This window comes from Eleutherodactylus coqui, chromosome 9 (genome assembly GCF_035609145.1).
Source record: "Eleutherodactylus coqui strain aEleCoq1 chromosome 9, aEleCoq1.hap1, whole genome shotgun sequence".
Lineage (NCBI taxonomy): Eukaryota > Metazoa > Chordata > Amphibia > Anura > Eleutherodactylidae > Eleutherodactylus > Eleutherodactylus coqui.
The window spans coordinates 149,154,654-149,169,021 of record NC_089845.1 but is presented as its reverse complement, the minus strand read 5'-3'; positions in this window follow the sequence as shown (position 1 = coordinate 149,169,021).

The following is a 14,368-nucleotide window of genomic DNA, read 5'->3' as shown; positions in this document are numbered from 1 at the left end:
GCCGCCTGAACACGGCGGAATTAGCATTGCGGAATCCGAAGCGAGCGCCATCTCCGGATTACGCAGCAAAATACTACCCATAGACATGGTATGCAAAATCACTTTTCCGTGTCCACGAGCGGAAACCAATAGCAATTTTCAACTCACGGATTTCTGCGCAGACAGCTTTAATTGAAGTCAGTGGAAGCCATTCAAACCACGGCCCGCCCGCAGTGACAGCTATGGACGGGCTGTGGAATCCGCGTCATCGCCTAGCGACTGCGTCATCTGTACTGCGCATGTGCCGGACAACAAATACACATTGCAAAAGAAGAACACTGCGGACAGGTATGCAGGGGTCGCCGGCCGGGAACCGGGTCAGATTCTGCTGCGGGATCTGACCCAGCCGCATGCATTCGGCTTTAGGCCACTTTTACATAGGCGACAACATTGCGCAATTTTCTTGTGATGCAACAGTGCTACATATGTGGGTCAAGAGGGGTGCTGCCATCCAATAGGTGGCGCTGCAGAGGCATTGTTACATCCTCCTTGTTTGCAGCTCTACAAATCGCACAAATGTGCTTTCCAATAGGTTCCTTCACTTTCGCAATGTTTTCTCTGATGATCTGAAAAAAAAATCGCGGCACGCTCTATACAGCTGTGATTTGCATTTTTTTTTCTAGCCCATGTTTCCCTACGGGGCTTTGGTTTGTGTTGCATTGCATGAAATCGCTGCTTTCATATGTTGCAACTTTGACATTAGAAAGCCCTACCCTAATTTTTCAGTATTTTCAAGGGGGGGGGGGGGGGCTTGAAATATAAGCCTTACCCCCAAAATAACCCCTAGCTGCATTACACAAAATAAAATACTACATTACCTAACAGGCGCGGTCCGGGTCCTTCCGCTGGTCTCCTTCGCTCCGGCACACTTGCTTGCAGTCCTCTGCAGATCGCTTCCTGGTTACAAGGTTTATAAACCCCGCCTCCAGGAAGCACTGGATCCGATTGGTTCTCAAGCGCTGCGCCGCAGCCAATCAATGCAGTGCTCAATGAACCAATCCGATGGCTGTGATTTTCTCGCCGTCTCTTGTGTGAAAGAGGCCTTAATGCTCAAACGAATCCTGTGGACAACAGTTTTACTCCAAAATCTTAAACCTTCTGTGACTGTTTCATTGCGGTAACATCTTGTGCACCCTGTACTTATAGAGAGCTTGAGGAGCGCTGGACAATATTTTAGAATTGGAGCCCCTATCTGGTTTAAAGGTAAAAAAAAATTAAAAAGTGTTGCAAATGGGTTTAGACATAAAAATACTGCTCAACCAGCATGTGGTGCTGCAGCGCCCACACAACTCCTGCTCTTTGTTACATTTGTATAGCATGTGACCACTACAGTGGTCAACTGCCCATGCCACTGGCATTACCGCTTAGTGATTGGAACCATGATGCCAGCAGTACTGCATGTGACCACTGGAGTCCGTTCGGTGCTGTTCAGTTCCATCCTGAAATGGAGCCATTCGGTCGTGGGGATTCCCCTTTCCTACTCCCAGAAAGGAGCAAGAAAGGGGAGCCCCGAGTGCAGATGTGAACCCCAACTGATAGTTGCTGAAGTGCACCTAGACGTACATCTTGAAACAATAGCAAGTCAAGCTGCAGCCCGGCAATAAGCGGTAAAAGTCGAGTGTCAGGGCTCATTCACACGGGCGTATATAGGCTATGTAATACGAAGTGCTGATTCCGCATTGATTTGTATTGGGTTATTCACACCTGCATTTTTCACACACGTCTTCATGTCCTATTTTGGTTCACGTCGCGGTTTAAGTCAATGGGATTGCGTAAATACACAGTGATTACGCTGCGCATTTATGCATTGAGGGCTTAAACAGATGGCCGTATACGCTAATACGTTACGGAGCGTCTTAGCGCATGAACCAGTTTTTTTTTTGACTAGTCAAACTCCTCGCTATAGCCAAAAGTTTGAAAAAAAAAAGCTAGAAGGTCCTGCGCTATCTATCCTGCATGCAGAAAAACTAGCGAGAATCCCGCTAGTGGGAACAAAATCATTGAAATCGATGGTTTCTTTTTGTGCCGTTTGTGGAATTAATTTTCCTGGCCGTAAAATGGGACAAAATCACGCAGCATTGAGAAATTTCGCCTGGTATTGCGCTCTTCTGCACGTAGGCAGCCTGAATGCGCGTACAACAATAACTCAAGGAGGGACAGATACGCTGCGGATTCACAGACTGAAAACTGCATAGACCCGTGTAAATCAGCCCTTACCCAGAGCCAATAACAGTCATGTACTAGCACCCTATTGGCTTGTACCCACTGGCAATAGACTTCCTGCGAGGCGAGAGTGAGTGAAAACTCGTGATTATGAAACCAATGATTCTCAAAAGTTTCATTCTCATTTTCGATGTTTTCACTCCAGGCTTGCAGCGCTAATAAAAATCTGCACTATCGCCCCTTGTTTTCGATGGGGGTGGGGGGTGGGAAGTAGCGCCGGCCCCATTGAAAACATAGGGAGTACATTGCGCTCCCCTGACACAGCTGTGGCAGGGGGTTCCTTCAGAGGTCTGTGATGCTATCCCATTGCTTTCAATGTGACCGGCGCTACTGCAATGGGAGAAATGGGATGAAGGCAACCCCCACAGCAATGATTTTTAGGGGGCTGCTTAAAATATAAATTAAAATCATCCCTAGCTGTCCAAAAAAGTAAAAAAAATAAATAAATAACTCACCTAAAAGCGCTGTCCGGCTCTTCTCTCTGTCCCCATCAGTCTTCATCTGTCTTCTGGTAGCCGGGGATTGAAAAATCCCTGCCTCCAGAAAGCGCTTCCTCTGATTGGCTGAGCGCTGTGACCAATCAGAGGCAGCGCTCAACTGTCATTCCATGGCGCGATGTACTCCCTAAGGGCAATAGCGCAGATTTTTCTCATCACTGCAAGCCCTGAGTGAAGACATTGCAAATGAGAATGAAACCATTGAAAATCATTGGTTTCATAATCATGCGTTTTCACTTACTGTCGCATCCCAGGAAAGTCTATCACCAGTGGGTACGAGCCCTAATAGGTCAAATTACACCAAACATCATATCTGTGACGGGTAGAACCGCACAACGCTCCCATATTTGCTCAGTACATATGTGGCAATTACTTGTTCCTGCTTCTTACTGGCAATGTAGTTGCTTGTAGTTGAACAATCTCACTTATTGCTGTAATGGAAATCATCACTCCGGGCGCTTCCATCCTAGTGAACTTGTCTTAGACCTATGTTTATAAACCCCAGCCAATCTGAGCAATCAGAGCTGCAGTGTAAAGCATGGAGGAGGGAGAGAACAGAAGTCTGAGCTGATGGCGGTTTTTAGACTACTACAGACTCCCAGTAGACAATGCAGCTTAGGTCGCTTTCACACAGGCGACAAAATCATGTGATTTTCTGTAGCAGTGCTACAGATCGCATCAATGTGAAGCCCATGCTTTCTATTGGGCTTCTTCACATTAGTGATGTTTTGTAGGCTGCTACATGGCGAGAAAAAAAAAAAAAACAGCATGCTGAATATTGCAGGATTTGCGATGTTTAGGAGCCCAGGTTTCCCTATGGAGCCTTCCTCTCTGTTACATCTCATGAAAGCGCAGTTTTCATGCGGTGCGATGCAACTTTTACAGTAGGAAGTCCTACTGTTTGTCCGTAAAAAACGGTATTACTACAGCATGTGTCCATGTAAGGCTTTTATAAAAAAAACGGTCCAGAAACAATGTCAAACAACAAGAACTTCTTCAATCACTGCAGCGCTTGATGAACCAATCACAGCCATTCATCAAGCGTTGCAGTGATTGGCTGAGCCACGGTGCTTGAGAACCAATCACAGCCAGCGCTTCTTGGAGGCGGGGATTTTGAACCTCCAAACCGGGAAGCGCTGTCTGAAAACTACAAGCAAGTCTACCGCAGCTGCAGAGGAGATTCTTTTTTTTTTTTAAGGCAGCTAGGGCTTATTTCCGGGTTAGGACTTATATTTCAAGCCCCCTCCGAAAATCCCAGCAAACAGAGCACTACAAAGTTGTGCAACTTTGTAGCGACATAAAATTATAATTCGCCAAAAGAAAATGCAGCGATATCGCGTATAACACACATGCGATATCGCTGCCGCCCGTGTGAAGGAGGCCTTAGCTGGAGTCACGGATCTTAGTTGTGTTCTAATGAAGAGAAGCTCCAAACTGGAAATCCTGACACATGTCGTCCAGGCCGGTGTCAGATGTGTCGTCACTGCAGCACCGGCTCCGTTGTCATGTACGGATTACATTGATCCCTCCCCCTACGGCTGTATTCACACCTGGGTCAGGTATTTCCACCCATTTCTGCTCTTCTATTCCGTTTTGCGAATTGGAAAACTGAAAGAAACCTTTCTGTGACGAATTCCATTCATTTTGAGGGTATTTTACCATTTATTATTTACTTTAAGCACTTTTGGACAGTTTTTCAGACTTGTACAAAAAAAGGAGTGTGGCCTAAATTATGTAGTAAACTAAGCCCACTTAGGGCTCCGTCACACTTGCGTTTTTCTTGCGCGCTTTTTTCACGCGATTGTCAATGGGATTTTCTAATGTTAAAAACGCATCGCACAAACATTACAAAGCACCAACTTGCGATGCGTTTTTAACATTTGAACGTCCCATTGATAATTACCTGAAAAAAATGCAGCGATATTGCGTGAAATAAGCGCGCAAGAAAAAAGCAAGTGGGTATTCACCCTAATAAGTGGTCTTAACTTAGGCCAGACAGTCTTAAAGTTTGACAGTTTTATCATTCAGCAGTGCCACTATGATAGCTCTGTCTAGTCTACTTTGCACTAACTGATAGATAAGCTCTACTTCTATTAGCAATATTGGAGCTCCCTCTTGTGGCCAACTTTAATAGTACAGCTTGTTTCTTCATTTAGAGCTCCATCCTAAGTGCCACAGAGTGGCTAATAGTAGCAGTGGATGGGATATAGCTCCGGAGCAACTGTAGGCCGCTGTAATCTGTAAGAAGGGAGCAGGGCAGTGCTCCTCCCTTTAATATTGGTGTTGATTTCCCTTTAGGTTTTTGTACAGCCCAAGATTCCCCAAATATATACTCCTTGTAAAAAAAATTCAAGCACCCAGAAGGAGTTGCCATTTTGCTGTTAAACCTGGCATGCAGTTCCATCTCAGGCAGATATACAAATGATGAGAGTTGTGGTGATTAGATGAACGGTCTTGTCACCTGAGGTCCTAAAAGTGGTTCCCCCTTGGCCTATAAGAGGCTCTCGGAGGCTCCATGTGTGACCTCTTCTTCCTCTTGTGTAGAGCTTGTTGACCACTAGACGCCTCTACTATGCAGAAAAGAGATTTCACTCCATTACCAGAGTCTGAGAGGGGCTCATTATTGGGGTGTGAGAAGCTGGATGGTCGTATCGGTGTATTGTCCCCCTCCGGCTGTTCTGACCAGACTGTTAGGAGGAACCAGTGGATGTGTGAGGGCACACAAGGTGTCCGGGCTCAGGACCCCCTGACAGACAACCAGTAGAGAGGAACGTCTGACAAGCAGGAGCAGCTCCAAATCTTTCAATGTCCACCATCCAGAGACAGGAGGCTCCATCGTGCCAGGCCCCTGACATTTGGTCTGACAGTACCCATTACATGTACTACTTTTGACACCAACCGTCACCATGAATAACGAAAACCTCCCGCCACACTGCTGCTGGGAGCTACTCCCTGGGAAAGACAGCCAGCTCAGAAGAAGCTACAAGCCTGAGGTCTGCTGCGCACCAAGCAGGGGGAATACCACGAGTCTGACAGGGAAGGACACCTCCTAGACTGACACCTTGGCTGGGTATGGTTTTATAGACTTTGCTATGATGTGTTGTGGCGCTAGACCACTGTGTTAGAGAGAATTGTAATCCTATGTCAATTAGCAGCCTTATGGCTAGGATTTCTGTTATTTGATGCATGTGAGTACTGTGACTAAAACAACAGTGCAAAGATTTATCTATTATTGCTGCCAAATATATATATATATATATATATATATATATATATCTCAACCAGTAAACCACTCTCAAGATGACTGGCACACAGATCTTGGATCGTGTACTCTATTCTGCCAATATATTCTATGGATTGTACATCAACTAAGGCTGAAACAGAACAAACACTTGCTGATACTAATTGACAGAATCCAGACAGGCAGGAAGAGTCGTCATTGAGACTATTGATTTCTGGCAGGCAGTCCGGTCCTGGTAAGATGGTGTGTATGATATGAGCTGTGTGCCGAGAACTAGCTAAAGGCTCATGAGCCCTGCTGCAAAAGTTCAACTTAGTCTCCCCCAATACAACTTCACCTCCCAATTAAGGGCTGCATCCCCAATATATAAATATTATATATATACATATACATCAGAGGCAGCATATAAGACAATTACCAAAACAGCCTCAGCCCAGTTATCCACAAAGTAACATTTTCCCCATTTTTCACACCGCACAACAATGGCTTCTTTGTGCATCACAGTAGAATAGTGCCTTCACAAAGGGATCCCTGCCCCCTTTGTGCTTATACACATAGTAAAAATGCAACATTTGTGCCCCCACAAAACAATAATGCCCTCATACAGTAATAATAGCCACTTTGTGTACAAAAGTAGTAAACTCTCTTTGCATTGTGCCCCCAAAGTAATGGTGGTCTGTATGTGCTCTCCAAAGTAATGGTGGTCCCTTTGTGTCTCCTAAGTATAGTGGTCTTTCAGTGTCCCCACAAAGTAATAGTGGTCTCTTAGCGCCCCCCCCCCCCCCCCAATAACACTGTTCTTTCTGTTCCTAATAATATAATCGTGGTCCTTTTGTTTCACCCCAAAGTAATATCGGTCCCTCTATGACCCTCCCAAGTAATAGTGGTCCTCTGCGTGCCTTACCCCAAGTAATAATTATCTATCTGGTTCTGGACCCCTGCTTCCACTCCAATATTTTTTCCTCTCGTGCTCCCCCCCCCCCCCCCAGTTATAGTGATCCTCTGTGCCCCTGCTTCCCCCAGTTATAGTGATCCTCTGTGCCCCTGCTTCCCCCCAGTTATAGTGGTCCTCTGTGCCCCTGCTTCCCCCCAGTTATAGTGGTCCTCTGTGCCCCTGCTTACCCCAGTTATAGTGATCCTCTGTGCCCCTGCTTCCCCCCAGTTATAGTGATCCTCTGTGCCCCTGCTTCTCCCAGTTATAGTGGTCCTCTGTGCCCCTGCTTCCCCCCCAGTTATAGTGGTCCTCTGTGCCCCTGCTTCCCCCAGTTATAGTGATCCTTTGTGCCCCTGCTTCCCCCCAGTTATAGTGATCCTCTGTGCCCCTGCTTCTCCCAGTTATAGTGGTCCTCTGTGCCCCTGCTTCCCCCCAGTTATAGTGGTCCTCTGTGCCCCTGCTTCCCCCCAGTTATAGTGGTCCTCTGTGCCCCTGCTTCCCCCAGTTATAGTGATCCTCTGTGCCCCTGCTTCCCCCCAGTTATAGTGTCCTCTGTGCCCCTGCTTCCCCCCAGTTATAGTGGTCCTCTGTGCCCCTGCTTCCCCCCAGTTATAGTGGTCCTCTGTGCCCCTGCTTCCCCCCAGTTATAGTGGTCCTCTGTGCCCCTGCTTCCCCCCAGTTATAGTGGTCCTCTGTGCCCCTGCTTCCCCCCAATTATAGTGGTCCTCTGTGCCCCTGCTTCCCCCCAGTTATAGTGGTCCTCTGTGCCCCTGCTTCCCCCCAGTTATAGTGGTTCTCTGTACCCCTGCTTCCCCCCAGTTATAGTGGTCCTCTGTGCCCCTGCTTCTCCCAGTGATAGTGATCCTCTGTGGCCCTGCCCCCCCAACTAATATTCATCCCCCTATAACCCTACTTTCCCCAGTAGTGGTGGCCCTTTGTGCTTCTGCTCCTCTCCTAATAATAGTTGTCCTCTGTGCTTTTACTTCCCCTTTCCCCAGTAAGACTGGTCTTCCATGCTTCTGCTTACCCCTTATTCCCGATAATAATGGTCCATAGTTTGTGTGGCAGTAGTGTAAGGTGCTGCCCAAAAAGGGGTTAACTGGTCGCCATGGTAACAGACTGTGAGATGCGACAATTTGTGTGACAAATTTGCCCATGCGACAATTTTTCTAACAGTTTGGGTTGATCATGCCCAGAAGAACATGGACTGATTGGCCGGTGTCGGGACTATGACAGGAATTGTTTGCTGCGATACAGCAGGATCGTGTGTTTGCTGTTAGTGAGAAGTGCTGCTAAAAGAATGGACTGAGAGCGCAATACTTAGCCAGCAGATGGGGAACACTGTGGGAGTAATCTCTGAAAGCAAGAGATGCGCAGCATCTGGGAGGTGAGGTTACAGGAGCCCTCTTTAGTCCATCTGGGGACCCTATGCAAGACACGGTGCAACGATCTTCAACAAAGACAACAGCTTCAAGTGGCGCCCTAAAAGGTCCTCATGTCATTGGACTAAGCAACTGAGACCAGCTAAGGAGAGCATCTAGACAGTGACTTTTCCTCCTCCAAGGGTTAAACCGTTAGTGAGGTCAGCCTCAACATTAGTAATAGTTGTGCACACTAACAACTACTAGGGAAATGCTACAGCAGTTTTTCAGCAAAGGAAACATTGGTCACATGATACTTAGGCTGAAAAACTAAGTATCAAGATACTTAGGCTAACTTCACGTGAATCGCGGCCCAATATCACGCTCGCCAGCATGCAATTTCCACACAGCCATGGCAGAGGATCGCAGAGTGTCTCCCATTGTTTTTAATGGGGAGACCTCGCAATGCACTCGTGTCCACTTAACACGTGGTGTGACGCTGCCGCCGACCCTCTTGGGAACACCGGACAGCGCGGTGCGAGCGCACGTCCCAAGATAGGATGTGCCGCTATTTGTTTCCCACATCAGGATGACTTAACCCTGTGTTCCTTGTGCACCTCCTGAAAATGCTAGGAAACGGCTGATGCATTAACTGCACCAGTGTGAATACTGACAGACAGAGGCGTAACTTGAAGCTCCTGGGCCCCAATGCAAAACCTGTAACAGGGCCCCCAACTATAATGCTTTATTCATAGTACTGGGCTCCCTATATGGAGAAGAGAGGCCTTATGGGCCCCCTAAGGCTCCTGGGCCCGGGTGCAACCGCATCCCCTGCATCCCCTATAGGTACGCCCCTGCTGACAGATGTTTGTGAATCTGAACTTTGAGTCTATGCTCACCCAGCGGAATTCGCCCAGGAATTTTCCACAGCAAATTCCGACAGTCTTACCGCACATTTATCATTTATCCTTTCACTGATAACCAGGTTTTATTATCTTTGTTCTCAAAAATACAATTTTTGCGCCATGGTGAAAGCCCCTTTTAGGCACACATCAAACGCCATCCTTAGGCCACTATCACACATGCATTCACAAAACACTGCAACCAAGACTGCGGCGTTTTGGAGCGATTTTGCACTGCGATTTTTTTAACGCACCCTACAGCGTTTTTTTAACGCACCCCATCATTGTGATGGGTGATGAGGTGCGTTAACAAGTGCTAAAATGCACGGAAATAGAGCAGACTGCACTGGAAAATTGCGTCATTAGAAATCAAGCGCTAGTCTGTGAGACACCATTGAGATCAATAGGGGTGTTGTACCGCAATTAGCGCAGCGGTTTAAATGATGCACTAATGGTGGTAAAAAGCAGGCTGTGTAAGAATGGCCTAAATCAAATATGCAGGATCCTGTCCTGGTGCAAAATTGGGAAGCAGTTAAAAAAAATATTTTTAATAGGGCCAAGTTCCCAACTACCATGTTTCCCCAAAAATAAGCTCTACCCTACTACATGAAAAAAAAAACAGCAGTACTCCTCTAGCTGGCAGTGTCTGTGTCCCTCGTGCTAGTCTCCGGCGCTGCAGCAGGCTGCCGTGTCCTCAGCGTTGACACAGCTCTCTCTTTCTGGTGACAGGGCTTTGAATACCCTTCCTCCAGCAAGCGAGCGCGGTGATTGGATCGAGCGCTAACCAGTCAGAGCCAGCACTCGATCATTCACAGACATTCAGTGAATGACATCACTGAATGACTGTAATTGGTTCATTGAGCGCCCGCTCTAATTGGCTGAGCCAACGGCGTTTGTGGTTCAATCACAGCACTCGCTTGGTGGAGGAGGGGTATTCAAAGCCCTGTCACCAGAAAGAGAAAGCTGTGTCAACGCTGAGGACACGGCAGCCTGCTGCAGCGCCGGAGACCAGCGCAAGGGACCCGGACGCCGCATGCCAGGTGAGTATAAGACCCCCTCCAAAAATAAGACACTGTGCCTCTTTTGGGACAAAAATTAACACAAGCCAGTGTCCTATTTTCTGAGAAACACCGTATATGCAGGTGAAAAAAATGAACCCTGAGGCCTTATTTACACGACCGTATTTACACACGTAAAGAAAAAAATGCACCTAATGCAAAGCATTGGATTTCAATGGCTCCACTCAGAAGAACTGTTTACACACATGAAAAAATAGGACATACCCAACCATTCTAGGCCATATATTTTATACGGCGCGTAAAGAGATAAAGCCTGACTTATCGTTCGACATGATACGCAGGAAGCTCCCATAGACTTCTATGGAAGCTGGAAGAAAGGGAGGGGGAGGGAGTTACCCAGCGTACAACGCTGGGAAAAGAAGACAGCTGCCGTAATTAAGCATTTTAATGCCATTCCGAGGATTTCTGCTGATCGTTGCTTGCCATCACTTCTGCGTATTTTTTAACATTAACGCTGCCACACCACATGTGAATGGCTTTAAATACGCAAATTAAGAACGGAACTCGATTGGGTCAAAAAGTCATTTGTGTGTATATGCAGTGCGTACGGGCAAATGTAAAAACGCATTCAGTGGTGTGAAGGTCGTCTGATTTTGCATTAACTCTCTTTAGTCCGTTTTCACACGGCTGAGAAAATCACGTGAGATTTGTGCATTGTGAGACATAAACCTCGCACCAATATGAACCCCATTCCTTGGAGTAGGGTCATACACAGGAGCAGTGTGATGCCGGAAACGAATTGTGGCATATCCTATCTTTGGGCAGTCCTTGTATTGCATTGTCCATTGTTTTCAACGGTTCTGGCGGCAGCATCGTACCATAGTGCACGCGGTGCGATACAAGGTTTCCCCATTGAAAATAATGGGGGAAGCTCCAGGATACTCCGCCTGGAGTGGCCTGATATCGCACTCGTCTGTGTGAAGTTAGCCTTATTGTTCAGCAAGGTATTTCTATCTCTCATTGTGGCCTCACATTTTGCTTCTTCTATTAACCCCTTAGGACATCCTCATTCTCATAAATGTTCGTTCACTATTTCCTTTCCTTTATTCCATGCGATTTCAGTTAAACAATTTCTCCTTCTTCTTATAAATTCCCCTAAGGGTAGAGCTATTTTTACAGGCACTGATGTCACGACTGCAGGAAGGAGCCCAGTGAAGGGCTTAAAGGGGTTGTCCCACAAAAGCAAGTGGGGTTATACACTTCCGTATGGCCATATTAATGCACTTTGTAATGTACATTGTGCATTAATTATGAGCCATACAGAAGTTATTCACTTACCTGCTCCGTTGCTGGCGTCCCCATCTCCATGGTGCTGTCTAATTTTCAGCGTCTAATCTCCCGATTAGACGCGCTTGCGCAGTCCGGTCTTCTCCGTTTTGAATGGGGCTGCTCGTGCTGGAGAGCTGCCCTCGTAGCTCCGCCCCGTCACGTGTGCCGATTCCAGCCAATCAGGAGGCTGGAATCGGCAATGGACCGCACAGAAGCCCTGCGGTCCACCGAGGGTGAAGATCCCGGCGGCCATCTTCACCAGGTAAGTAAGAAGTCACCGGAGTGCGGGGATTCGGGTAAGTACTGTGCGTTTTTTTTTTTAAGTCCCTGCATCGGGTTTGTCTCGCGCCGAACGGGGGGGCTATTGAAAAAAAAAAAAACCCGTTTCGGCGCGGGACAACCCCTTTAAGGTAATGGGAAGAGACCACTACACCCGAAGCCACATCCGCCACAAGATACAAAAACACTATCTCCTGGGTTTGCATCTGTGCTGAAAAACTGAGATTTAACCTTAACTACTGACATGGCTTTATTTTTGCGTAAGCACCGACGTGGCGGCCTGTCCAGCCCGTGCATTTATGTGGTTGTTACGAGGAGCTACAATGATGTATAGGTTTAAAGAACCACTGGTCAGTCCTTTAAGTAATTTTAAATAAAACAAACTTAATTTTATGATCAACTTTTATTTAAATATTACTTATTTTAGGTACATGAGTTTTGTTACCAATTTTTTTCGTCCCTGCTTCGCCCATTGAAAAGAATGAGCAGTGGTTGCAGCACTGCTGAAAATGCGGCACAACTTAGTGCAGCGTTTTTGGCAGTGTTAACCGCACACCGATTTCGAGGGGAGGGCTTGTAATATAAGCCCTACCCTGAAAATCAGCCCTAGCTACACTAGATGGAAAAAGAAAAGCAATACTCACCTTGCAGGTGCCGTCTGGGTCCCGGCCGCTGGTCTCTGGTGCTGCTCCAAGCTTCCCCTGCACTGACAGATCAACTATTGCTGTAAGCAAGGTTTGAGAACCCCGCCTCCAGCAATAGATTGCTGTGATTGAGCATCGAGCCAGCGCCGAGAACCAACCACAGCCATTCATTGACTGGCTCAGCCAAGCAGAGCCCACCGGCAAAGAAGAAGGCAATGAAAGTAGAGGTATGACTGTATGTAATACAATATGTGGCTGTAGACAGAGCTGATATCTAACATGCGGTAGAAAATAACTGAGGCACTATGTGAGTCAGGTCCATATTGCTCAGGAATGAAATTATCACTGACATCATCCACCTCTGAATCACTAGAGTCCTCAAAATGTATCCATGAAGTTACAGTTGACTCCAATTCACTATCAACAGGCACAAATGCTCTTCTACTTTTAGAAGAATGTGGGCAATTGGCTGTATTTGTCAACCGTTTTCTTGCAGATGAAGTGTTGGGTTCCATTTTATGTTTTTCATGTAATTACTGGAAAAAAAAAGTCTAAAACTAAAACAAAATGATTGCAAAAAAAGTCATGCAAGTACCAACGGGGGGGCTGTGAGGCCCACTAAAGATTTCAAAACGTTTGTACTCACCAATTTTGCATGTGCCGACACGTAAATCACCACCTACGGCCTCAGCGGGACTAAACTCGAAGATACTGAAAATGGCGTATGCGTTGCGTGGGGGAGTAGGGAGACATCTGATACTATTACTTTAGCTAGGCCTGGAGGCCCCCACGGCAGTACTTAAAGGTTAAATCATTTCAGTTTAGGTGTCCAATGAGATCCGGTATGGTCGTTTAATCGCTTCCCCAAATCATAAGTCAGTTTCATTGAAGATCTAAGATAAAAGTCACACGAAACGCGAGTGTTCAGTTATATTACAGCAGTACCTTCAGATCTGTACATTCTTGTTCTTCACACAGTGCACCGCTGCTGCGGCGCATGACCTTGTATACAGTCTATATCCTCTTCCCCTGACTCCTTCATTCGGAACCTCAGAGATTACACTAGTAGGACCAAAGAAGAGGAGATGATGCCAACAAGAATGTGCTTTCAGAACTGTACCAGTATCAGTTTGGCAAGGGGGGCCTCCAAGACTTAGGGGCCCGGTTGCATTTGCGATTCCTGCGACCCCTATAGCTATGCCATTGCCTACGTAGACATACTAATATAGCAGAAAAATACTCAGCAGTGCTGTAGAGAAATTGGCAACATTTATACTAGTCCTTGTCTCTAACTGGTGCTCAAAATGTAATTTCACCTAACACCGGCGAAAATCACGCAGGATTCGAGCGTTGTGAGACACACGAATAGGAACGCCATTCTTTTGAATTGGGTCATACACATGTTTTCCTGCATGGAACCACGATGCTATGTGGGAAACAAATCGTGGCATGTTCTATGTTGTGCGTGATTTCGCATCGCACCGCCCACTGTTTTCATATGGCGCTCGCCCATGTAAAGCTAGCCTAACACATAAATTTGCATACTAAGGCTAACTTCACACGGACGAGTGTGATAAGGGTCCGTGAATCATGGCCCAATATTGCGCTCCCCACCATGTGAATTCCCAAGGAATGCAAAGTGTTTTCATGTGAATACAACCTCGCATCACTTCAGGGGTGAAGCGAATCCCCCACCGTGGCTGTCACAGCCGTAGAAAAGGATCACAGAGTTTCTCCCATTGATTTCAATGGGGCCAGCGCTACTGCCGCCGGCCTCATTGAAAGCAATGGTCAATACGATGGGGGATCACGCACAAGATAGAACATGTCTCGATTTGTTTTCCGCATCGCGGTGCCATGCAGGAAAACACTGCTCATGTCTCGCATAACCCAAATCTGG